Here is a 23,575-nt window from a genome sequence, read left to right as displayed (position 1 = left end):
ATAAGCATCAGAAACTTAATTCCTAATTAATCCCCCCTACTTGAACCATACTCAACGAATAGAATGCAAACCAAGGTAACTAGGAATAGAGATAGAAAAAGAAAAGACATCACAACTTATTTGATAAGTCGATTTCATTCTCAAGCTCAACAAGTCAGTTGAAGCAACCTCTTTGGTTGAATACTCACTTAAGCAAAAGCTTAAAGCAAGATTTTAAGATATTTCTAAAATTTATTAATCTTTGATTTCTAAAAGTTATGGATTATAAGATAATGGTGAGACCTTTATATAGGCTTCACTCGACTAATAAGACTAAAGTTATATAATCCTACTTAAACTTTTAGGCTTATTTAGAATAGAAAATAATAATTAAATACTTAAATATTATTCTAATCTAAACTTGAATTGAAATGATAATTTAAAATACTTAAAATACTAAATTAAAGAAGCTTCCTCTCACATGGGCAAATTTGTCCTCATCTTGGGTTGTGATGCGGGGGACTCCAAGATTAAATAAACCTTTATCATGAATCCACATCTACAATATCATGCGGAAGACTTAACTCCCTAAATTAAACCCTCCCTACTTGAATCACACTCAATAATTTGAATGTAAACCAAAGTACTTAAAAATTAAAAAAGAATAAAAAAGACACCATAACTTTCCTGATAAGTCAACTCAGATTCTCTAACTCAACAAAAAGTTTGAATCAACCTCCCTTGAAGAACAATTACTCTCAAATTAGTTAAAAAAAGTTGAAAAGGGCAAAACTGAAATTTTATTCAAAATTCTTGAAAGTTGTAAATTAAAACCTGCGTTGAGGCCTTTATATAGGCTATCACCAAAATAGTTCTAAATAATTACAAACAAATAAATTTAAGTTAAACTTTACCTAACCTAAGGTGAGGTTTTTATACTAGGTGCCCTGTTATGCCAAGAGGGTCCGCAAATAGCACTGTGTGCAACATGAGTTGTGCGCATAGGACGTGTGTCTAGGCGCCCGTATGCGCCAAGGCACACGCCCCCTTGGCACATTGTTGTGCGCAGCCTGCCAATGAGTCATGACGCTCTACCAAGAACCTGTGTTCCAAAAGGGTCTTAAGGGCAATGGCACTTCGTGCCGTGGATGCGGGTGTGGGGAAAATTTCCTTCTCGCAGGCTAGTTTACTGTATTGTGTGAGAAAATAAAAAGGGAGATAAGTAAATAAAAATAAATAATAATCGAGGAATGGAAAAAGGGACAAATTTGGCATTTGGAAAATATAAATACATAAAAATAAATAATAAATGAAAATTGATGCAGGACAAATATGGCATTTGGGAGAAATGTGAATAAATAAAATAAAATAATAAATAGAAACAAATGAAAGAAATTAATTCAACTAAACATTTACACAAATTAACCTATACACTTAATTTAAAAAGAAAACCAAAAATTTAAGGGTATTTAGAGGAAAAAATTAGGTCTTAGGTATTAAATAATGAACAAAAATAAAATAAGAGTAAAAAAAAACTTAAATAACAAAAATGTCTAGTAAATTCGTCTATCACGTACCTTGGAGAGGTATTATTGTTGTTACTGATTACTGTTACTGATAGGAACCCTACTCTTTGATTGGGTAGATATTGGTGTCAACTTCATGAGGAAGTTGGACTATACAGTATTCCTCTCTAACAAGTTATGAGACAACTGTTCTACTTTGAAAAGAGTTTGAACGACAACGACCCGAGTGAAATTGTGTGACAGCACCTGGAGTGGAAGAGTGAAATTATAACTGTATATTTAAATTGTTTTACTTACTACTGTTATTACCGACAATCCCTTTTCTTAGAGGTAATGGTGTCCTTACTACCCTCCTTGGTACTAGATTGGGCGCCTGCATGTAATAGGTTTATACTAACTGAAACTAAAAAATAAGATAATAAATTATAATAAAACTTTAAATAGGAGTCCAGTCATGCATGCATGTGTTGGGTGATTGAATAGGATATTGAGCACATCACTATAACTAACTGTAATGAATTGCACGATGAATAACTGATTGATTGATATTTTAATTTTTGAACTGCTTAACTGTATTTTTTTTTGTTGTTTGCATTACATGACTTTCAAAACGTTATTTGTGTTGTTTATTACTGCTGGTCCTATTGAGTTTTTAGAATTCAACTATAATCGAATTCTCTATATGACTTAGAAGATCTGCCTTTTGAGCCTTGTTTGGATCTTTTTCGTGACAGTTAAGATATAAAATGATGTATTCCTTTTTGTATAGAGGCACAGAACTTGTATTTTGTTTAGTTAACTAGAACCTTTTGTAAATATATATACAGTTGACTATGCTGCCTTAGATATAAATTGTATATTGTAAGGCATAAATTTTCTGCAGTTATTTAAAAAAACAATTATCTTTTTTTTATGGACGTTATTGATCTCTGGACATTAGGACATCACATAAAAAGATTAGAAAAGATACCATAACTTACCCAGTAAGTTAATTTAATTCCTTGGCTCAACAAGACGGTTAAAAAATCTCACGAGAATGACCACTCATAATTCAATTGGCAAAAAAAAATAGAAACATTTACTAAATAATTACAATTTCTAAAAGTTATTTTTTTACGATCTATGAGTGAGGTCTTGATATAGGCTTTCACTTGACTAATTTAACTCGTATTGAAAGACTAAAATTCTATATAAATATCCTAATCCAAATTCATTAAAATAATAATTAAAAGTACTTAAGTCTAACTAGGATAATCTTCTCCTCTCGTGGTCAATCCTTGCATCCTAATTAACTTGAAGTGCTTCACTTTATTTTAGCTTGATCTTCCTTACATTTAATTAATTAATTGTAGAGTTTGATGTTTGAGGAAGATCACTTGAAATAGACTTTTCGATTAGAAGGATTTTCCCTTGGCAAAACCTTTTTAGCAAGGTTGATCCTTATCTTTGTTTTTCTTTGAACTTTTAATTAAGTAGAACTCTATTGGCGATGAACACCACCTAAAATAAAAGAAGGAAAACCATGAAAAATGTGACAAAATCAAAAGGAAACTCCCTTCGGGTAGGACTCTTTATGTGCTGGAATCCTCAAGCTGCAGGCTTACACCTTCCTATGGACTCCTTCACGCATGAGAGTCCTTTTTCCGCTAACTTTTGGACTCTTCTCCCTTATCTTTTTCAAGCCATTAAATTACAAATTTAGGACTCTTTGAACTTGATCCAAAAGAGAATGAGAATGGCGTGAGGACTTTTCCTCACAAGTAGAAGGTTTCTGCATGTGCAGTATAATATCTCAAATATTTGCTGGGGTAAAAGGGACCCCTATAACATAAACAGATACGAGTGCAAATGATATAAATATATTGCGAAAATAGAATCCCTAACAACAAAACAAAGCTTTGATGTTTATAACTGAGACCAAGACATTGGCTATCAAAATATGAATATACAAATGTTACAAAAGTCACTTTAATCATTACAAAAGGCTACATCAGTGTGCGGAGAAAATATTGCACTCGTACCATCCTAAGGGTCCATGAAGGGATCCAAACAAGCTTCAAGGGTTAGTCAGGGAGCGAATCGTCACTTCCATTATCTGGAGGGGGGCATGGATTGGGGTGAGTTTCATATAACTCAGTATGAAAAACAATATTTAAACTACACAATTAAGGTTTATAAAGGTGATTAACTTTCGAATTAAAATGTCATTTCTCAACAAAAAAATAGCTTACCTCAGAAGTTTGTCGCAGGATGAACTTATTTCAAATGTGTAACAAAGACCTTTATCTTTCTTTAAGAAAACTATTGAACATAATTAACATATTAAATAGTAAAGGCGGAGAAGAAAGATAGTCAAGTCATAATCAAGCATTAAAATTGAAATTAGTTTAACCAACTAAAAAGACAATAAGATTATGATAAAATAAAAGAACCATCATACAAAATTAGCATAGAGTATCAACAAATATCCTAGTCAATGTTATATTTACGTCTTCTATGGACCTTCGCATGAAGTCGTTCCAACATATATCTACTGAGGGCAATGGAGATACCCGACTACCACTGTTAATGCCGATAAGTTCTATTTCTATTTTGGGTATAATCTAATGACCACGGCCGTACTATGTCACTGTGACCCTACATATCACATCCTGAATCCACTCTCATAAGAGGGAACACCAACCTCATTCACAATGAGTAATTTACCAACATTTTCATATATAGAGTAGGAAAAAATAGAAACTCCTAAGAGATAATAGTTAAACAGATTTTTCATTATTTTTCTTTCTTATTTTCTTTTCATTCATCACATTCACACATTTGGAACCCAGTGGAGATCTAATAACAGATCCGGCCCTAAACCCATTTTACCTGAACTTGACCATCGGGTCATTCTCTTGAGCCAAGGCCCTTTAGAATGATCCTCTTCACCATTACCAAAGATAAGGCAAAGGACCATATCTGCATGTACTTGAGATCATCATGTTTCATATCCATCATGCATAACATTCCACATTTTCATATTTAAATAAACAAACAATCAATCATAATAAAAGTTCATGTATCAAGACGATTCAATTCTTCAATAAAGCTTATCTAGAAAACTCATTTAGAAATATAAGAGAAAATACCAAAAGAATCCATCACCTTAACCTTAGTTTGATTTGTCTATTAGGAGAAGAAAACGGCTTCTAGTGATCCCTAAATGAAGTTTGAGAACTTCTACTTCTTTTTCTTCTTTCTTATTTTTTTATCTCTCTAGCCTTCAGTTTCTCTCTCTAAGCTTCTCTTTCTTTCTCTAATTTTTCTTAAAAGTGGAAGAAAGGCGAAGAAATGAGAGTGCGAGAAATGAGGAAGACGGGCTCATTAAATAGGCTTAAAAGGTGTTCCCGATACTTGCCATATGGCAACAATTTTTAAGGACACGTAGCAGCTAAGTGAGGCCAGCTGCCAACAGATGGGACATGTCCGCACAATAGGGTGCCTCTTCGCACTGTCAGCGCGCGGGATATGTGCGCACGGCGTGCTATCGGGCATGGGAGGCATGTTAATGTGCACAATATCGAGCGTGTGCCCACAGTGCCACGCGCAGGGCATGGTGCCCTGGCATGCGCGCATAGTGCCACACACAGACATTGATACACACAAGCCCTGCGCGATGTGACCGTGCGCAGGCTGCATGCATGCAATCACTCACGATGCCCTCGCATATGCCCACATAGGCTCGCGAGCCGTTTTCCTGCGAGTTTACAAGAATTTTTTCCCTGTTTCCCGTTTTTCAATTTTTTTCAAATTTCTCGCCTTCCATTTTTTTTTCCTGAAACTATTTTTAAACAAAAAAAATTGAAAAATAAAGTAAATAAAATAAGGATACTTCAAAATAATAAAAATCAATGTAAGAAAAAATACCAATAAATCTAAATACATACATAAATTAAATGGCCATGAGGCCCAAAATAATAGAATGTTAACACCATGTTTAAGCGCAAAGATTTCGGGATGTTATATTCTCTCCATTTTTTAAAAATTTAGTTCTCTAAATTGAAAAGTTTTTAAAATATCTCGAGAAACTTGTCCTGCATTTCTTTTTCTATTTCCCACGTGGCCTCCTTCATAGTGTGATACTGCCACAGCACCTTGACCATAGGAATCCTCTTGTTGTATAGAACTTTCTTCGTTCGATTGATAATCGGGAGGGTACTCTACATAGGCCATGTTCGAACGGACAAGAGTTTTCGAATGCAGGATGATGTGAAAGGGATCATGATGATACTTCTTGAGCATGGAGACATGAAAAACTTTACCTAAGGCGGCATATTTTGGGGGCAACGCAAGGTAGTACGCCAAGGGACCTACACGTTCCAAGATCTTAAAAGGTCCAACAAAGTGAGGACTCAACTTACCTTTCTTTCCAAACCACATCCTTCCCTTGTATGAAAAGACCTTAAGGAAAATATGGTCACCAATAACAAACTCCAAAGGTCTCATTCGGTTCAGTGATGAGGTACTTTCGAATGACGACAATCTTGTCAACAATTTTCTGGACATAATCCATTATAGGGAGACACTTATTCCCAACTTCATTCCAACATACTAGAGATTGGATAGACCTATCACAGAGAGCCTCAAATAGAATCATACTGATACTAGAGTAGTACTTGTTGTTATAAGTAAATTCACAATGGGGAAGGTGTTGGTCCCAATTGCCACCAAAGTCCAATACACAAGCGCGCAATATATTCTCTAGCGTCTGAAAGGTCCGTTTTGACTGCCCATCCATCTACGGATGATAAGTAGTGCTAAAGTACAAGCTGGAGCCAAGAGATTCTTGGAAACGAGGATCCCTGTCTGAAACCACGGAAGCAGGAACACCATGGAATCGGACAATCTCCTCAACATACAACTGACGTGATACCCGCTGATAACATACCTAAATCAAACAAGTACGGATGAGCTTTCAGAAACGCGAGAGAAAAAGCCTACCTCGAGTGGGAACAGAAGGCCAATCACATTTTCAGTTACCGCAACTATAGTGAAGAGAAAAAGCTCAAGTTGGCCACCCTTGAGTTTACCGACTATGCTTCAGTATAGTGCGATCAATTAGCTCTTCTCCGGGAAAGAGATGAAGACTTGCCTATGACCACATGGCGAGAATTGAGATCCATCATGAGGAAGCAGTTTGTGCCAGCTCATTTCGACAGGGACATGAACCTGATATTGCAACGCTTGACCCAGGGTTCTAAGTCAGTGGAAGAGTATTATAAGAAAATGGAGATCTATTATTAGGGCCCGAGTTGACGAATCTCCATAAGCCATCATGGCTCAATTTTTGGAGGTCTAAACAAGGATATCACCAACATCTTTGAACTCCAAAACTATGTCGACTTGGGCGAGATGGTGCATAAGGCCACCAAGATTGAAAGTCAATTAAAGAGTAGATGGACTAATCTGGGGTATGTTAATAATACTCCCCATGGAAACCAAAGATGGACTCGAAGGGATGAAAGTAAGAAAGTGGACGACAGTAAGGAAAAACCACCCACTGGCAATCCAATAGCTAATCCTAAGGCACCAGCCACCCACCAGAGCACATTAAATATTTCAAGTGCTTAGGAGTGGGGCATATTGCATCCCAATGTCCTAATCAGCGTGCCATGATTCTCCGAGATGATGGAGATATTGTCAGTGACCATGAAAGCAGTGATGAGCAAGAAGATCTATCACTAGTGGACGCAGAGAATATAGTTCGACCAGTACAGGAAGATGTATTTATGGCTAAACAAACATTAAACATACAGGTTAAGCCTGAAGGCAACAGTCAGCAAGAAACTATTTTTCATTCCAAGTGTCAGTCAATGGAAAAGTTTGTAGTGTGATAGTTGATGGAGGCAATTGTGCTAACGTTGCCAGCACCTTGCTCGTGGATCGGGCAGGGTTGATGTGTAGACAACACCCTACTCCCTACAAAATGCATTAGTTGGATGATAGTAAGTGGATCACCCAGCAAGTATTTGTCCCATTCTCCATTGGTGACTACATAGATGAAATATTGTGCGATGTAGTTCCCATACAAGAAGAACACATGTTACTAGGGAAGCCATGGCAATATGACCGTGATGTTAGTCATGCCAGTAAAAAAAATCAAAATAATCCAAATGGGCAATTGCACCCATGTTTTAACCCTTTGCCAAGAAAGGACGCTTATAAAGATCATCTGAAAATTAAAAAGTCATATAAAGAGTTCGCTAAGAGACTGGCGAAGCAGAACCATAATCTAAATCTAGACCAAAGTTGCTTTTTCATTCAAGAACGGCCCGAACACCCGGCCAGATGTTTGATAAATCCTTTGCCCTCATTGACCTTAGATGAAAAACTTATAGTCTCTGCAAATTCGAGGACGAATCCTCTCGAAGAAAGGGGCGATGACACGATACCCACTAACAATACACCTAAACTAGAGGAGTGCAAGAAGCGAGCAAGTACCGATGAGCTTCTAGAAATGAGAGAAAGCAATTGCGAGGTAATGATACTCCAATTTACTCTGTTTCCGACAAAGTATCAAACAGCGAAGCCGAATCCATCAGACACAATTCCCTGCTTATGAAGAATGACACCAAAAAGTCCCACAAACTCGAAGGGTAACAAGCCTTACTGCTATGGAACAACTCAGCCCAAAAATTCTGACCCAAGATAAAAGCCCAAATGTAGTATGGGTTTAGGTACCCGTGGGTTACAGGATACTTCGCCTGCACATCCACCGGTGTTCCCCAGCCCGTGGTAAGGCAGTCAAGGCGACCTTATACTCCGCAGGAAAATTGGAGACAAGCAACCTTCTCGAATAAGAGATCTGGAAGCCCACATACAAGCAAGGAGACCCACACGTGCGCCGAACATACGGCCCAGCCCACACGGCCCCTGAACATGAATGGACTGCGTGCACGAGCACTTGGAGGCAACCACGCACGCGTAGACCTAAGGGCCGAACGCACAGATCCTGCGGGAACGGGCTCGCGAATGTTTTAGCAAAACGACCCAAGCCACTAGCCTACGTGGACCAGCCGGCCCCTTTTTTTCCTTTTAAAATTATTTAAATTATTTATTTTATCTTAAAACCTTTTAGAAAGGTTTGAAACCCACTTCTAAATACTCATGTGTTAAAATTAATTTTTACATATTTTTATAATGAATTTCACATGGGATAAATATGATTTTAAATTAATTATAACTTTATTCCATAGAATTATTTAATTAATTTATTTGGGATAGAATAATCATTTTATTTTGTAATTATTCTAGATTAAGAGAGAATTTTATTTAGAGTATTATTTTATTAATTATCTTAAAATTTTTATACTCATCTAGATTGCCCGAAAAATACTATAAATAAACATTTACCTCTATGATGTGAAACACACCTTTGAGAATAAATTTAAGAGAATTCTTGAGAGTTTCGGCTTTTCTTCTTTTAGTATTTTTGTTAAAATTAACTTCTTCAAGTTCTTCGGGAAGCAGAAGTCTTGTTGAGCTAAAGAGCAGAGATCAACTTATCGGTAAGTCTGTTGTAATTTTTTCTTTTCTTATTTTATTTCTCTAGTCTTTGTTTTTACTTTCCTTTATGATTGTAGATTCAATTAGAGAAGATGTTTAATTCTAAGTGGTTATTGTTTCGGTATTATATACATTAAGTGAGTTTTAGGAGTAGATTCAATCCTCTCCATACTCTCCCGCGTCAACAATCGGGCTAACCTACCAGTTAAGTCTATGGTCTTGATTGCAATAAAATAGGCAGACTTGGTAAGTCTATCCATAATGACCCAAATAGCGTTGCAATTCAAACTCGTCCTTTGGAAGCCAGTGATGAAGTCTATGGTCACGTGCTCTCATTTCCACTCAGAGATGGGGAGACCAAGGCAAAAGACCACATGCCTTGATCCTTTGACAAGTGAAACACCGAGAGACATATTCAATAATATCCTTATTCATGCTAGGCCACCAGAGGTGGCATCTCAAATCTTTACACATTTTGGTACTTCCAGGATGGATAGACAACTTAAATGCATAGGCCTCCTTTAGAACATCTGATCTAAGATCGGGGTCACTAGATACCCAAATTCGATCTTAAAATTTGTACAATCCATCATCAGTTATTCTAAAGTGATGGACGTCTTTACCTTTAAGCTTGAAGTCGTGTATGGAGTAGTTACGGTCATGTGGTTTCAGTTGCTTAACACCATATGCCACTACCCGACCATATTGTATGAGTACACATCCCAGACCAACATAAGAGGCATCACAATAAACTTGAAATTGTCTGATATTATCAAGGAGGATCATCATCGGATCATGGTGAGTCAATGCATAAGTTCGACAAAATTTTCTTCACATTCGGAATCCTAATTGAAGGAAAATCTCTTTCTTATGAGGCAGGTTAAGGGAGCAGCAATACAAAAAAAGTCATCGATGAAACACTAATAATACCCTCTAGTCCCAAAAAGCTGCAAGCTTTTGTGGTATTGGTCAGTTGTCTCCAATTAATGACAGCCTCGACCTTGGTCAACAGAGATTCTCTCACCAGAAACCGTATGACCAAGGAAAGAAATTTGGTCCAGCCAAAAGGAGCATTTACTTAACTTGGCATAGAGTCAATGCTAACAAAGGGTCTCCAACACTTGAACAAAGTGAACTGCATGCTCATGAAAGCTTTTAGAATATATTAGGATATCATTTATGAAAACGATTATGTATTAATCCAAAGCAGCATTGAAAACTTTGTTCATAAGATCCATAAAAGCAACAGGGCATTGGTCAATCTAAAAAGAATCACACTAAATTCAAATTTGTCGTATCTATAGCAAAATGCCATTTTAGGAATATCAGTGGTAGCCCAATCTAAGATCAATCTTAGAAAAAATAGATCCTTCCTACAACTGGTCAAACAGGTTGTCAATACAGGGCAGAGGATACTTGCTCTTTATGGTCACTTGATTTAACTTAGAATAGTCGACACATAGCTTGAAGGTCCCATCCTTCTTTTTCGCAAACAATACTGGAGCACCTCAAGGAGAATGTCTTGGTCTGAATAATTTCTTCGCTCTCAATGTTGCAATCTGATGTCCTAACTCTAAGAGCTCTGTTGGACCCATCTAGTATAGTAGCTCTACCAGAAAAGCATCTAGAAAGTTACAGACAATGAAGATTATTTGAACTAATGGCTCATGATTCATTCACCTATGCATCATAAAGGTTAGAAAAAGACAAGCAAAAGTTTCGAAATAGCCTTTCTCATATAATTACTATTTATATGAAATTTTGTAAATACGTTCAAAACATTCATTAACAAAACAAAACACCATTTTAGTTTTAAGATTGCTTTCTTTTAAGCAAGCGGTTACAATTTTGTTATCACAATCGATGATAGTTCAATAGTTTTCTAAACAATCTCCTGCTAGTATAATATCAAATTCAAAAAAGTCTAGAAGTATTAGATCTATAGTTAACTTTTTGCCTAAAGCATTCACTTTATAATTTTTATAAACATGGGCTTCTAAATATTTTTTAGACAGTATTTCTACCACTTAAACTTGCCCTAAAGGTTCTACTTTGATTCCTAAATTTCAAGAAAATCTACATGACACAAAAGAATATATAGCCCCACTATCTTTCAAGGCACAGGTGGTAGAGTTATAAATAGAAAACGCACCATGAATGATAGTCAGTGTAGTTATGGCATTAAGCTCTTCGAGATGAAAGACTTTTCCTTGTGCAATTGGGCTCACAATGTCTCAGGGCTTCTGGGGGCAATCCCTCACAAAGTGTTGTGTGCTCCCGTACTTATAGTAAGAGTTGTCCAAACAACGGTAGGGTCGGTCACCATGATTTCATCCGTAATTTCGACACAACTAAGCAGGCTGAAAGGGGTTTCTACGAAGTGGGAGCAAAGCAGTAACAGGTACTACACGGTGTCTCTTATCCACACAATCGGGGTCAGGGTCAATCATCTTCCTCTTTTGCTGCTGCTGTTGAACACGAATGTGGATGATATGCTAACATCAGGCTGCAACAAGTTCCTTGACCAATTGGGCGTGCTCAAAAACTTCAGCATCAGTTGGGCTTCAATATAGCTATGTGGTCAAAGATGTATGCCTTAAGATCCTTCAAAAACTTTCGGCCCTTTTGTCTCAATGGCTACCATCATAAGAGCAAGCTGGGACAACTGAACAAACTGAGTGGCATACTGGCTAACGGTCATGTTTCCTTGTCTCAGAATTCCTCCTCATTTTTCGCCCGTACATAAACTTGGAAGAAGTTCTCGAGAAAAGCATCCATGAAGATATCTCAGGTAGTTGGTGTTGGCAAAATATCCTTCTTAAACCGCCACCAATGCTCGGCTTCACTAGTGAATATAAAAGCTGTTAGTGGGACTTTCTACTCCTCAGTAACATCCAAAACATAGAAAAGCTTTTCTATTTGTAGAATCCAGACTTTTGTAGCCAAGGGATCGGGTCCGCCATTTAAGTGAGGAGAGTTTTAGTCTCTTAAACACATAAATATTTTGGGAAATATTTGGTTTACGGGACAAAAGTCATTAACAGGGGATGGCTGGTATTGGTTATGACCTATAGTAGCGGTAAGACCCTGAATGGCTCAGAATAACTCTGTAAACTCAACTCAAGGGCAAGCATCTTGGGCCTCAGGTCATTCTACGGAAGGTTTCCCTCGAGTCATTAATCCTACAAAAGGGAGACAACAACTTTGATGACTAAAGAGAAGGTTATTTCTATTTCTAAGAACTCCCTAAGATCTCTCTAAGTCTAAACAATAGACCTCAGTGTAAGAAATTTTCTGAGAATCATACTCTAATACCAATTGTAATATTATTTCAAATACCTGGTGGGGTAAAAGAGAGTCTGATAACAGAAACAGATACGAGTGCAAATGATGCAGCGAAAATAGAATCCCTTACAACAAAACAAAGATTTAATGTTTAGAACTGAGGTCAAGACATTGGCCACGAAAATATGAACACATAAATGTTATGAGAGTCATTTTAATTATTACAAAAGGCTCCATCAAAGTGCAAATAAAATATTGCACTCATAATCATTTTAAGGATCCATGAAGGGACCCAAACAAGCTTCAAGGGGTAACTCAGCAAATAAATCATCACTTTCATTATCTGGAGAGGAGCATGAATTGGGGTGAGTTCCATATAACTCAGTAAGAAAAACAGTATTTAAATTACACAGCTAAAGTCTATGAAGGTGATTTCTTAAATAAATAACTTACCTCTTAAGTCAATTCAATTTCTTGAATCAACAAGACAATTGAAGAAACTCTCTTAAATGGACACTCATAATTCAATTAACAAAAGCTAAGAGAAAATGATCTCTAAAAGTTATTTTTTACAACCTATGGGTGAGGGTTTTATATAGACTTTTCACATAACTATTTTAACTCGAATTGAAAAACTAAAATTCTATCTAAATAAAAGTCTATCTTAATCCAAATTCATTAAAATAATAATTAAAAGTACTTAACTCTAGATAGGATAATCTTCCCCTCTCATGGTCGATCCTTGCATCCTAATTGACTTGAAGTGCTTCACTTTATTTCAGCTTGATCTTCTTTGTTGTATTTAATTAATTAATTGTAGAGTTTGATGTTTGAGGAAGAACACTTGAAGTGGACTTTTCGATTAGAAGAATTTTCCTTTGTCTTTGTTTTCATTTAAACTTTTAATTAAGTAGAACTCTTTGGCGATGAACCCCACCTAAAATAAAAGAAGGAAAAACTTGAAACGTGAAAAAATCAAGAGGAAACTCCCTTTGGGTAGGAGTCTTTGTGGGGTGGAATCCTTAAGTTGCGGGCTTGCACCTTTCCGTATACTCCTTCACGCATCAGAGTAATTCTTCCTCAAACTTTTGGATTCTTCTCCCTTACCTTCTTCAAGCTACTGAAATACAAATTTTGGACTCTTTAAACCTAATCCAAAAAAGGAGAAGAAGGTCATGAGGACTTGATATGATCATGGTAAGCCAATTTAAAAGAGTCATGTGAAACTTTAGACCCCCGCGGGAACACAACCTGCCGGCATACATCCACACAGGGTAACATGTCGCGCGTGCATTCGTTGCTCAAGGAAGGCATGCCACACGCACGACAGTAAAAGGACAAGATAGTTTGTACATGTCCCCCATGTGCGCAGTTGCAAGGTACGCGGAAGGGGAGTCCTACGCCCACAAGGATTATAATCCTACTGGAAAAGAAAATCCTCCCTCTCTTTAGAATCTTGTAGTCCCAAATCCAAAAAGGCATGTAAATTTGGATATCCTTAGTTTCCTAATTTGGATCATCATAAAAAGAAAAGTAACCTCACCCCTAAACACTTTCCTAAAGGGGATTCTCCCTAAGAAAAGCCCAAAATAAATCACAAGAATGGCATTGAGGATCATCGAAGAACCTATGGGCTTGAGGGTTTGCAGGCCAAGGAGGAAGACCAACTTTTAGCCCAAAAGGAGGGAAGCTTAAGGCCTCTCGACCAAATAAGCCCGCAACCAAGAGGTATCATGCATGTGGGCACCCTTGCTCATATATGTGGCCAAGCACATGTGCAAGAGAGGGAACCTACACACGCGAAAACCTTCCATGCGTGAGGAACCTTTCTCACCAACTCCCTCTCTTTATCAAAGTCATAATATGAGTCCTTTGGACATTGAACTCATGGCAAGCAATCTGGAGAAGAATAAAGTGGAAAATGATCAAGTGAATATGAGTCCTAAGGCAACTAGGACCAACGAGAAAGACTAAAGCACAAAGGAAGAAGCCACTCGCACCAAGACTCTACCCTAAGAGTCTTCTTAATTTCAACATGGGTTTCATGTTTTGTTAATTAGAGTTCAATGTCAAGGAGGAGTTATCAAATAGATCAAGTTCGATTGCATTAAGGAGATAAAAGTCAAAGTAAGGATACAATTCAGCCAATAGAGAGACGAGCCTTATCCAAACATTTATTTTAATTATTTTATTCAAGTTCCAGATTAGAATAAATTCTTTTAATATTTAATTATTGTTTTTTAATTAAAATAAGTCTAAGAGTTTAAGTAAGAATATGTAATATTACTTCTAATAACAGAATATGTAATATTACTTCTAGTGTTATTAGTCAAGTGAAGCCTATATAAAAGCCTCATTATTTGGTTGTAAATCTCAACTTTAAGAAATCATAGATTAATAAATTTCAAAATTACTTAGTTGCATATTTTTTTCAACTCTTGCTTTAAGCTTTTGCTTAAGTGAGTGTTCAACCAAGTTGGTTGCTTCAACTCACTTGTTGAGCTTGGAAGTTGAATCGACTTATCGGGTAAACCATGGTATCTTTTTCTTTCCTATTTTTATTTCGAGTTACCTTGGTTTGCTTTCAATTCGTTGAGTATGGTTCAAGTATAGCGGGTTAATTAGAAATTAAGTTTTTGAATGCATGATTATGTGAGGTTTAAGAGAGTCAAAACAATCCTGCAAATCCCTCTAGCATTAGGACTCTTCCTCATGGGTAGAAGGTTTGATATGGGAGGGACTTAGAAGGATTGTAATACTCTCGAAACCTTACACCACATAAAATTAAAAAGCTTATCGCCTAATTCACCCTCCCTACTTGATTTTATAACCACCAATAGGTAATGCAAAAATAAGATAATCAGGAAAATAAAAAAGAAAAGAAGGGACATCACGGCTTGCCTGCTTAGGCGATTCTTGATTCCCCAACTCAACAAGACTTTGAAAGCTCCCTAGTTTGAAGAACTTGAAGAACTCTCACAAATTAGTAAGGTAATTTCAAAGAAATGTCAAAGCTTTAATTTTACTGAATACTTGAATTGTGATTATAACCTAAGGATCTAAGGCCTTTATATAGGCCTTTATTTTTCAATCCGAATGGAAATAGGATTACCTAAGTCTTATAGAAATCTTAAATCATTATTATATTAGAACTCTTGTTTAAAATTAATTAAATAAAAGAATCCTAAGTTAAAACTTAAATAAAATTAAGGATAATTAATTAAAATATTAATTATTTATTTAGAGTATAATTCTCTTATTTGTAGCCCTTCAGCCTCTTTCATGTTTGAAATCTCTTAGAATTTGAGTGGTAATTGAAGTAGGAAGCAGGTTGGAAAAAGGAAACAAATTGAGGAGTCCAAATAGGACTCATAAACATGCAGGTAGGCTGCCCAGGCATGCCAGGCGTGTACGCCTGCTGCTGGCATGCGCGGTGCGCACACGAAAGCTTCTTACGCGTGCGTGGTGTCAGTGAGCATGCAGCAAGGGCCTCCCGCGCATGTGCGACCCAACAGATGGCTTGCTAGCCATGGCCGCACATGCACGCGCTTGGGGTGCGTGGCTTCCCGACCTGCATATGTGCCCTCGCTTGTGCGCATCTATGTGATACACGCATGTGCTGGTGTGCTCCTCCTGTGCGTGCTTCACGTGTCTGCATGCGAGGGTGATCTTTCTGCATGTGCGGGTTCCCTTACTAGCACATGTGGAAGTCCACATGTGTGGACCCAATAGGCACCTAAGCCCAAATGACCTGTTGAGCCCTTTCCTAGGTCAGAATTTTGGGTCCAAGTTTTTCTTTTGCTATGAGGCCTATTACCTTTCGGGTTTCAATCCTCCTTTAGTTTCTCCATTTCTTAGCTCTTAACTTTTATTGGCATAAATCCTTCAAAGGTCTTGTTTTACTTTCTTTGGGGCTTGGCTCTAGATAGACTCTTCGTTGTCACTTCTTGTTCATAAAAACTTCCTGATGTACTTGGGAAGTACACTACTGCGTAGTCGTTCCTTCCATTTTATTGTCGAGCAGATTTCTAACTTGTCTTTAAGTTTTCCTTCACTTATTATCACATCAAGGTTGCTACATGTACGGATTCCGTTTCTCCCACCAAAGCCAGGGAATGGAGATGGATCATTTTGACCCCCGGAACCTCACTCAACATGACAGCAAAAAACTTAACCACTTAATTTACCTTCCCTACTTGAACTATACCCAACAATATGAATACAAATTCAAGATAATTGAGAAATAAAAAGAATAAGAAAAGACACCACGACTTACTCAATAAGTTGCTCCCAATTCCTTAACTCAACAAGTCTTCTGAAGCTCCCTACCTTGAAGAACACTCTCAAAAATTAGTAAAAACTAATTAGAAACAAAACAAAACCTTTAAAATTTTATTAAACTCAAGTTGTGATTGCAACATAAGGATTGCAGTCTTTTTTTATAGGCTTAATTCTACGAATTCGACTCGGAGTAGGATTACTGACGCAGGAGGATATGGGGAGGAACAAATCAACTCCTATAACATTCACCAATACATACAATATAAAAACTTAATCGCCTAAAATTACCCTTCTCTTTACTTGAATCTACAACACCTAAAGGTATGCAAAAATAAGATCTAGGAAATTAAAAACAGAAAAAGAAAAATGTCACAAACTTACCCGATAAGTCGATTTCTGCTCCTTGGCTCAACAAGGCTTCTAAAATTTCCATAACTTACGAAGAACTTGAAAATGCTAAAGAAATTACCAAAGCTAATTCTTGAATAAAGCAGAAGCTTCAATTTTAATCTTCTCAAAATGTCTGTTTATAATCTATGGGCAAAGGCCTTTATAAAGGCTTTTTTTTGTGATAATTTTAAACAATTACAAACGCTTAAGAAATCAATAAAATAATTGAAAAATAAAATGTTATCCTAGTGTATGATAAAATACATAATAAATAATTACTCAATCTAATTTTTATGCTAAAAATTACTAAAAATTTCATCATATGGATAAAATATTATAATTAAATAATACCGAAATAGCTGGATATATAATTTTCTTCTTTTTCATGTGCTAATTTTTTTAAGGTTGAATTGCCGTAGAATTCTTGAAGATAAACCCCACTAAAATCACATGTTGAAGAAGACTTCATCCGACGTATGTTTGAGGCGTGTGGGAAGAGCTTCTGCACGCCCTACTCGCACAAGCAGAATTCTCATGAGTTCGAGTGGGCCATCATGCGGGTTGGGAACCCACAAGCACTGCACCGTTTGCACGAGTTTGACGCATGAATGGCCATGCACGCTTCACAGATCAGGGCGTTTGCTCTATCCCGTTTGCGAGCCTGTTGGATCGGCTTCCTCCTTTGGGCTACTGGCTTCGTCAGCTAGGTTTGCTATTGCCCTCACGGGCGCAAAGCCCTCTGCCTGCTTGTTTAGATTTGGCCAGGAGCCATTGTTGTTACAAGACTGGACATGTGGGTTGGATATTCCGCACGCGAGAGGGCCTGGGCCTACAACCTACCCAATGCGCGTCTCCGCTTGGGTGGACTGCCCTCCTGGGCTACTGGTGATGCGGGAGCGTATGGGGATGATCGAATTAACTCCTATAACCCACTCAACAAAAACAATAACAAAACTTTAACCACCTAGATAAACATCTCTCTCTAATTGAATCTATACTCCTAAAAGAAATGTAAAAACAAATATTAGAAAAAATAAAATAAGAAATAAAAAAATATCACGAACTTACCGATAATTTAATCCCCACTCCTTCACTCAACAAGATTTCTGAAAACTCTTATTTTTTGAAAAACTTTAAGAAGTTAATTTAGAAAAAATGCTAAGAAGTTAATAAGAAATGAAAAAATATCACGAACTTACCGATAATTTGATTGAAATTGGTGGTTTACAACCTATGGGTAAAAGCTTATTAATAGTCTTTCCCGGACAATCTACATGAGTACAAACTCTTAAAATAAATTAATAAAATAATACCCTAAATAAAAAATTTATGATAATTACATAATAAAATAATTATTCTATCCTAAAAAAAATTAATTAATTAATCGTATGGGATGGACTTATATAATAAAATATTATTAAAATACCCTAATACTTATCCCATGTGATTTTTATGTAAAATACATGAAAAAATTAAATTAAAATAATAGAATAAATAATAGGATTAAAAAATATAATAAAATCATAGCTTAAGATAATTCTAAGATTAAAATATTATATAATTAATCATTGGATAAGCTTAATTTAAATAATAATAATTAAATAATAAGGTGAGAATTACCATGTGAATTTTGTGGATCTGGGATGAAAAATCACATGGAGCATGTGGTGAAAAAGAACTCCAAAAGCTTGCCACTTCTTTCCCTCTCCCACACAAATCACACACGTACATGCGCAACATTAGGTCAGGCCCACGCGCGCACAGTCTTTGGGCCTCACGGCTCCACGGCCTACCTTGGTTTCTCCTCGATTGGGCCTGTGGCTGCTGTTGGGCCAACTTGCTGGGTCGAGCATTTGGCCTAGTTTCCTCTCCCTCATGTGCAGATCCACTAGATCGGGCCTCATGATGAGGGCCAACCCTTAAATCTTCCCGGTGGGCCTCGGTCGGCCCACCTACAGAGATATGGGCCATGGGTTGCACGTTCTTCTCGGTCGTGCAGCTTGCTAGGCCGTGGGTTGGGCCTAGCAGGCGGGGTGGCGGGTTAGGTGACTCGGGTCGCCCGCCTACGGGTACCTCCCCTCCGTGAACGGTCTCGGACACGTCATCTTTGTCTTCTAGGATCAACCCAAAAACCCACAACTCATTGTTGTTGATGCTTCCTTGGGCTGATTGTCTTAGCAGCCCAAAAAGTTTTTCGGTCTTGATGGCATCTGTAACACCCCGCTCCTCACTATACTAAAATAATTTGAAAACTCTTTTTATTCGGATTTTTGACTGCCTTAAACTTAATTAATTTATGTTGTTTAACATTACCCATGATTCGTGATTTTGATTTACTTTATTTTTATTAATTTTTATTTTATTCTATTTTAAACTATTTTACATATTTTAAATTATTTTATTTTATTTTATTTTTAAATAAAAAATCAGAAAACGACGAAACAGAAAAAAACTGCCAATGGAAAAAATTACACCAGCACGCACATCCCCTCGGCACGCATGCACGTCCCCTCCGCGCGCACGGCGTCGCGTATATGCGGGTCGTCCGTGCGTCAACTCCATTTTTCGTATCGAGTATCTTTTTCTCCTCTATCTTCACCGAATTTAACCACTTGTCGCAAGTCTAACGGTTTTAAAATTTTATAAATTGCTCCCTTTTCCCTTTCTCTCCACACTTACATTTCTTCTATTTTTAAAGGTTTAAAGAGAGAGAGAAAGATATAGTAGATTAGTGAGAGAAGAAGAGAAAGAAAGAAAAACGGTGAAGAAGAGGAGCACACGTGGCAGGTCGCACATTTGAAATAAGAGGAGCACATGCACGACAAATGTTGTCCATGGATCTCTTTTTGGGCCTTGGACCACTTTGGCTATGAGATCATTGGGTCACCTTGGATTAGGTCGTAAATGAGCTATTCTTATTGCTTTGTAACTTCTCCGAGCCCATGAAGCATTACTTGCGTTTCAAGCTTTCTTTTGACAAACTTGACCTACTCCTTGGAATAATCTAATTTAAGAAAGTAGTCAGGGATAAAGTTACTTTCCTGTTCAGAGGTTTCCCGTTTAGAAAACTGGAATTTACTTTTCTATTTAAGGTGTCCCCATTTAGAAAACTGGGATTTACTTTCCTGTTTAAAGCATCCCAATTTAGGAAACCTAAATTTACTTTTCTGTTTGAGCCGATCATGTTTAGGAAACAAAGGGATATTAGAACTATTTGCCTGTTTGGGACGAGACTTGGGGGACCTGTGTGCGCACATTTGTTGTGTTACCTGGGTATGACCTCGTATTACAGTGGACTCGCAGGTAATTATTCCATAGGAGTTTGGATTTCTATAGGTTTCCTTTTTAATGTGGGATTGCATCTTTGGAACTAATTTTGGGCTATTTTTTATCACATCAAACCCTCTTCTTCAAAAAAATTCGCCCTTGAATTTTGACCTTCACTATAAGAAAAAACATAAGTGATAACAATAAAAATCACGTCATACTTGCCTGGTTTATTGACTTCATCATCGATGTAGTTCAGGACTGGAATCACACTTCCTCCTAGATTATGTGTGGTATCGTCACGGAAAACAAAAGAGTTATTAAATAAACAGGGCTCATTTTGGGGGTCCGCTTCCTCTCTTTCTTTTGTATCTTTCGCGATAAGGTGTTCGACCTTTGCAAGAGCATAAATCTCTTCTTGACTAGTAAGGTTCCCTATCACATCATTTCACGACCAAATCTTCTCTTCCCTTAATGCTTCTTACACTAAGTCCTTTCTTTCATCAAAAAGGTGTTGGAGTTTTTTTAAATGTCGTGCCGAAATTTGGCAAACTCTTCACAAAAACTCATTGTGAAAGTTTCCTACAAGAAAAGATTAGTGAAAGCAAATAGACTCCCCATCACTTTCACTCATGTTTACCTCACAATCTCTCAAATATAGCTTTCTTTGTGGAGTTGAGTATTCGAAATAGGACTCGCTTTAGTTTCGATATGCATGTTACTCTTTCTTGACACATGAAGAATCCTAAAGGAATCTAACTTTATGTAAGCTCAAACAAGCACACAGAATATGAATTGGTGTGCTTTTATTTATACGTTAGGTAACTAGGAACAATTAGTTACTTAGTTATATAATGGAACAAAAGCACAATGAAACCATGAAAACATAGATAACAAATAAAACTAGATTGACTCTACCGCGTAGGGACCCGATTAATCTCAACTGATATAACCGGTACGCATATCTTAATTATACTACCTGATACCGGCTATGCTCTACGAATAGAAAAGTTTCTTTATGCAACATTTAAGCCAAAAATCCAAGCTACAAAATGATCAATTAATAGTGAAGCAAAAAAGGTTTTCACTTACAGTGGGTGAGTTAATCTTCCTTTTTGCTTTATAAAAATGAATGATGCAAGAGGAATGAAAACCAAAAGTTTTCACGAGCACCTATTGGATGAGGTACACTGTATTTGAAACCACAAAGATTTTTCTATCTCACTTACTGGGTGGTTACTCTTCTTTTGAATGCAAGATGCAAACAGCGTGTCAATTGGCTTATAGTGTACAATTGGTATATTTTAGTATTTTTAATTTAATAATTTTTTTGTAATAAATACTAACCACTTGAATTAAACGAATATATATGAATTCAAACAGGATGCAATAGGGATTAACAAAACAAATTTAATTTGAATTGTTAATTAATTCACAAAAATGCTAAAGCAATTAACATAAATAGGTTCACTATGAGTCTAACCTCTAATACCACATAGCGTGGGAGGGTATGGGAATGATCGTTTTGATTCCTGGAATCTCAACCCAATCGCATGCAATATCAAATCTCAAATAACCTAATTTAAACCTCACCCTCAAATTGAAATTACAATCTTAAAATTAAGAAAGTAATAATAACAACTAGGAAACAAAAAAAAAGGACAGGAAAAATATCACAGCTTACTCGAAAAGTTGATCCCAACTTCTTGACTCAATCAAAACTTTAGCAAGCTCACCTAGCTTGGAAGAACTTGAAGAGGAAGAAAATTAGCATTAAGCTAATTTAGCCAAAAGCTCAAAGCTTTGATTTTTATTAATTCTCAAAAGTGTGATTACAATACTTAAGCTAGGGGATATAGACTATTAATTACTACTTCTACATGGAATAAAACTTAGGATTCCCATCCATATTCTTATTCCTAATTTAATTCGAAATGAAATACATAGTTAAATAAATAATAAATTCCTTCTCCTTATCCTAATTTAATTAATTAAATATTTTTATAGATAAGGTTTACATTAAAATATTAATAGAATCATATTAACATAATGGTCTTCCTTACCCAAGTCTTCAAGAGGTGGATCTCTCTTGAACTCCCACTTTAAAGAGACTTCTTTCTTCAAATTAATCGTATTTATCACATAGGATAAGTTAGGTAGAGTTGTTGCTGCTTTAGGAACCTTGTAGGAGCAAGAAAAGGAAGAAACTAAATCTTAAACGATTTAAAAGAGGGTCATGCGGCACGGGCTTGATTAGACCGCTCATGTTGGTCCCAATTCGCTCGAACAGGTTGGTGGGTCGCATGAGGCAGCTGCGAGGCGTGGGCTTCGGCCACACACGTGCGCCCTGTTGGGCTTGGGCCTTGCTGTTTGTGCGCATGCGGGCTATTGCGCACATGCGGGGCACCTCCTACATACTTTCGTGTGCACACCAGGCGTGTGAGACTGTTTGTCCGCACACCTTGTGTGCTATCTCACACGGGTGGTGGACCTGTGTGTGTGGCTGGTCTTTCCCACACATGTGGCAGCCTGCACATGTGAAATAAGAGGAGCACATGCGCGACACATGCTTTCCATGGATCTCTTTTTCGGCTTTGGACCACTTTGGCCATGAGGTCTTTGGGTCACCTTCGATTGAGCCATAAATGGGTTTTTCTTCTTGCCTTGTAACTTCTCCAAGCTCATGAAGCATTACTTGCATTTTAAGCTTCCTTCGGACAGACTTGGCCTACTTCTTGGAATAATTCCATTTAGAAAAGTAGTGAGGTATAAAATTATGTCCTGTTTAGGTGTTTCTCGTTTAGGAAACTAAAATTTACATTTTTGTTTAGGGTGTCCCCGTTTATGAAACTAGTTTTTTCTTTCTTGTTCAAAGCATTCCAATTTAGGAAACTGTAATTTACTTTTTCGTTTGATTTGATCCCATTTAGGAAACAAAGAGATGTTGGAATTCTTTGCTTGTTTGGGACAGGACTTGCAGGACCTTTATTCACACGTCTTTTGTGCTGCCTGGGTGCTACTTTGTTCACACATCTTTTGTGCTGCCTAGGTGTTACTTTGTGCTGTAGTGAACTCGCAAATAATTATTCCATAGGAGTTTAGATTTCTATAGGGTTCCTCTTTGATATAGGATTGTATCTTTGGAACTAATCTTGAGCTATCCAGAATCACATCAGTTTAACTTCTAACGCTCAACTTGACAGAAGAAGTTGTAGTGTGAAAGATTATTAGGTAAACATGAGTGAAGTTGATGGAGAGAATTTGTTTGCTTTCACTAACATTTTCTTGCAGGAATCTTT

General features: G+C 37.0%; 1 protein-coding gene across 10 annotated transcripts in view; it reads right to left on the bottom strand.

The window, feature by feature from the left end:
* Positions 1-3,344: 3,344 nt before the first annotated feature.
* Positions 3,345-23,575, bottom strand: part of LOC110817296 (uncharacterized) — a 40,366-nt gene continuing 20,135 nt past the window's right edge. For 8 of the 10 annotated variants that reach the window (XR_002540166.2, XR_015817073.1, XR_015817082.1 and 5 more), the window contains one exon: positions 3,345-3,600. The gene's annotated coding sequence lies outside the window, so the exon portion shown is untranslated. Of the gene's footprint in view, positions 3,601-3,736; positions 3,807-16,614; positions 16,668-23,575 lie in introns of all 10 variants that reach the window. The other 2 variants (XR_015817076.1, XR_015817075.1) reach the window with 2 other exon arrangements.

Source organism: Carica papaya, chromosome 2 (genome assembly GCF_054855325.1).
Source record: "Carica papaya isolate Zhongbai chromosome 2, ASM5485532v1, whole genome shotgun sequence".
Classification (NCBI taxonomy): Eukaryota; Viridiplantae; Streptophyta; class Magnoliopsida; order Brassicales; family Caricaceae; genus Carica; species Carica papaya.
The sequence above is the reverse complement of the archived record's forward strand: the minus strand, read 5'-3'. Positions and strand labels throughout refer to the sequence as shown.